Below are 4,500 nucleotides of genomic sequence, written 5' to 3' on the forward strand. Positions count from 1 at the left end.
TGGCATACCGATATAGTGGTAGTTTTGATGGTTGCGTCCTCTCTAGAGAGAAGACCGGGGTCAGTTAAACTAGGTTTTTACACGAAGCGACTCCTGTCTGACATATTGTATATACATATTGTCACGTCTATATCCCCTGCGGGGTTGACACAGCCAACAGTCTCTAAAAGACTGATAGGCCACGTTCAGCTATTTGGCTTAATGATAGAATTAAGATTGAAATAGTGACAGGTCGCTAACCCATCGCCTTATAAAACAATCTCGGGTTTATAAGCCTTTCCCATTATCAACTTTTACGACATCCATGGGAAAGAGATGGAGTGGTCCTATTCTTTTTGTTTTCGGTGCCGAGCACCACACGGCACTTTATTTACCTACTAGCTGTGCCCGCGACTTCGTCCGTGTGCAATAGTTATTTGGGGCATCCTTGAAGCCCTCAAGGATGAATAATTTTCGGCGTTTTTTTTCACATTTTCTTTTATACCTTCGATCCTAATAGTTGCAGCGTAATGTAATATAGCCTAAAACCTTCCTTGATAAATGGTCTATTCGATACAAAAATAATTTTTCAATTAGAACTAGTAGTTCCTGAGATTAGCTCGTTTAAACAAGCAAACAAACAAACTCTTCAGCTTTATAATATTAGTATAGATTTAATGAAACAAAAACAGTAATTTTTCTCATCGAAGATTTCACACACTCGTGCTACATACTCGTATAAAGTCGTATTCGCATCACGTCAGTCCACAAATAACGGTGTTACGTCAAGTGTCGCGTTTACTGTACAGTCAGCTGAACGTCAACTTACTCATATCGTAATACGGCATCTATTGCGACGGCTTACAAGCTAATGTTGGGGAGTGTTATGCGTGGTCCACTGTACATGAGAACATTTCTCACGATCTTATTGCTGCGGAGGCACTAATTTGCCAAATACAAATTCTGACGCAGAAACGGCAGGAAATGCTTTGAGTTTACCTTCATTTGTCAATAGGAAAGGATACGTTAGTAATATTTCGAGGTGACAAATGAAAATACTTTATCTACTTAGCCTGTTATATCCGAATCTCAATGTCGTTTTTAAGCTATCAAAATTTGCCTTCAAATTTTGTGACAATAGGCACCGTCTACCCCGTTAAGGATATACGCAGTCTTAGCTGTCTGCCCAGTGCAATCTTCATATATTTATCAATTTGATTAACCTGTTTTTGAGATGACGACAGACTAACAGAAGCAAAGCAAAACTAAACAGCTGGATGGAATTAAAAATAAAAATTTCTGCTGAATTATTCTGACGTAAGACACTGTAAACAATAAGATACATTTAAAAATCCCACTCGGTTTTAACGAAACCATCGTACATTTAAATACACACCTGCAACTTCTAATTAAAATGTAACAGCGCCGCGAAGGAACCTTTTAACATAAAAAATCTGAGAACCGCACAACGTTATCTCTGCGATACTATTTCACAATGATTAATCAACAACAATGTTTATCTTTCGCTTTCCGCTTCAACTTTCACAACTAAATTTTATTATTCTACAACAACACAACCATTACTGTTAATGAACCAGATTTAATTTCACCAAGCGAACGAAACAAGCAACGGATCTTGTTTGAAGCGATGAAGTAGTTTAGTTTCAGCGGCAAAGTGTGAGGGTCGGAGTCACTAGCCACGCCTATTGTTATCAAGTTGAAATCAGGCGGTCTTTTTACGTTAGCACCCCGTTTGCGTCTTAGTGGAGGCCTTTTCAGTTTATGTTTGCAGAATTCAGATATAAAAGGAAATGTAGGCTGGGCTAACAGAAGTTTGTTTGAATATAAACAACACAAAATTTACGAAGGTTCAGCTTTCATTGTATGAAGACCGAAGAGTGACCGTTTTCAAACCTTTTATGTTTGTTGGTGCATTGTGTTTTTGGATTTTTTTCATGGTATAATTGTTAAGTAAATTATCTCGTTTTGAATGCCTTAACTAAGCTTTAGTTTAAAATAAGAGGTTCTCAATTTGACGTATATTTTATACCTAGATTCAAATTGGTATGCCTGCGGCTTCTCAAGTAAAAAGTATTATTCCGTTAATTTCTGTTTTTACGGTAATTTTGAGACGTAAATAGTAATTGGTAGTAATCACCTTGACCAGAAGTCTTTAAAGACAGTCTGAAATGGATATGTCAAAAAGTCATATTATACTTTTTTTCTAACTGACACTATTTATCAGTTTATACCAACCACAGTCACAGATAAACACACAAACTCTGCACTGTTATGTTATTTTGCAGCCATTTTGTAAGGTCACATCAAGAATACACGAAATCTTCCGAGCTTGCTCCAATATTCATCTCTCCTCTCGCGGGTCTACTGGAAGAGATTTCTATTGAAATAAGTAGCACCTTTGTACTATAATAACTGAATTATATAATTTTGTGTACATAAATGAAAAGTGCCGTGTGGTTCCTGGCACCAATACAAAAAGAATAGGACCACTCCATCTCTTTCCCACGGATGTTGCAAAGGGCGACTAAGTGATAGGCTTACAAACTTGAGATTCTTTTTTAGGCGATGGGCTAGTAACCTGTCACTATTTGAATCTCAATTCTATCATCAAGCCAAATAGCTGTGGCCATTCAGTCTTTTCAAAACTGTTGGCTCTGTCTACCCCGCAAGGGATATAGACGTGACCATATGTATGTATAAATGAAAAAGAGAGTTATGAATACGGATAAGGCGCAAGAAGTATGCAGGGATCGTGGAAAGTGGATGGATGTAGCCTTTGCCTACCCCGTCTGGAAATGAGAGGCGTAATTGTATGTACGTATTTTAGGGCCGCTTTCGCTCAATCCGAATCAGATTCGAGACTTTAGTATTTCATTTTACCAAAAACCTATTGACTTTCATCAATATTTTTCAGTTTACACTAACCTAACCACGCTCATATAAACTCTGTACTGACTGAGACAAGTAATACCCAACCATTAGTTAGCCCCATCATGGCTAAGCGGCTCTCAAGACGGCAATAAAACCCCTGGAATGTCCCCCAGGGTACTTCATCCACTATATTTCAAGGCTCCATTTAAAAGGTTATGACTTGCAAGGATTACATTAATTTTAATCTACACACTATTGTCATTGGCAAAGATAAGATTATGTAAAATTTACGATTCAGCCTACTTTATGGCTGTCGTCTTGGCGTAGTGGTGATTTTCTCGCCTACAAATGTGGAGTCCAGAGTTCGCGGTCAAGGTCATGATTTCTTTCATATTTTCCTTGGTTGTGAAACTTGGTTCGAATGCCAAAGTTTGCGAGACTTGTAAGTATGTATACATGGATAGTTCTAGTCACGTCTATATTCCTTGCGGGGTAGACAGGGTCAACAGTCCTGACCAGACTGACAGGCCACGTTCAGCTGTTTGGCTTTATGATAGAATTGAGATTCAAATAGTGACAGGTTGCTAGCCCATCGCCTTAAATAAGAATCCCAAGTTAAAAAGCCTATCCCTTAGTCGCCTCTTACGACATCCACGGGAAAATGAGATAGAGTGGTCCTATTCTTTTTTATATTAGTGCCGGGATCCACACGGCACATACATAAGTATACATACTATTTAATCTCAATTCCATCATTAAGCCAAACAGCTGAACGTGGCCTTTTTGACCCAACGCAGTTCTTTGACAAAAACAAATTTAACCAACAAAGCCCTTACATAATCTTAAGCAGGCAGATACTTATTTTAATAATCTCCTTAAGCGGCCTGCCATTTATAAATCAGCTGTTGTAATATTATCCGGAGACCCGCCGGCTTAAATTATTAAAATGTCTGCTTGGGTGAATTTGGGAAATAAAATCCTGATTAGTAAAACATGGTTTTAGTTGGGAGTGAAGTGCGCAGACATTTTTGAGGGACTAGAAATAGTAGGACTATCAATCAATCATTTTCATCACTATGCGAAAAAAAAAAGTGCTTGCGAGGGCTTATTTTCTGATTAGAATATTGATTTCGATCTTTATACATTCCTGAATTAATCAAGACACGACTCACAAAAGCGACTTTCTTTAGCCTTCCTTACGTACGTAGGTACCCACTTGAAGTCTTGGCTCTTGAGGCTTAATCTCTCCACTTGTCCCGATCTCTGCATACTTCATTCGGGAAGAATATCAGAAGATAATACATTACTAGACCACAGTGGAACTTTCATAAGTGTCATATAATTTAAAGGCGCCGGTAGCGGGATGATTGTAAAATAAGTCTGTGCTAAGGACTGCTTGGAGGTTTAAGAGCTCATAAAATGAATGGATTCCTGTGATGAAAGTTTCATTTATGGTCCAAGTAGTACTTGGACTGGGTTTATCGGTGTGTTATTTATAGAAATCTATTAACTGCGAATATTATTTAGTGGTGATTTTACACTGTACGTACATATGTATATGGCATAATTTTTTTATGGTAGGTACATATGTTAATGGCTTTATACATACATACATAAAATCAAGCCTCT

The sequence above is a fragment of the Amyelois transitella genome, chromosome 2 (assembly GCF_032362555.1).
Source record: "Amyelois transitella isolate CPQ chromosome 2, ilAmyTran1.1, whole genome shotgun sequence".
Classification (NCBI taxonomy): Eukaryota; Metazoa; Arthropoda; class Insecta; order Lepidoptera; family Pyralidae; genus Amyelois; species Amyelois transitella.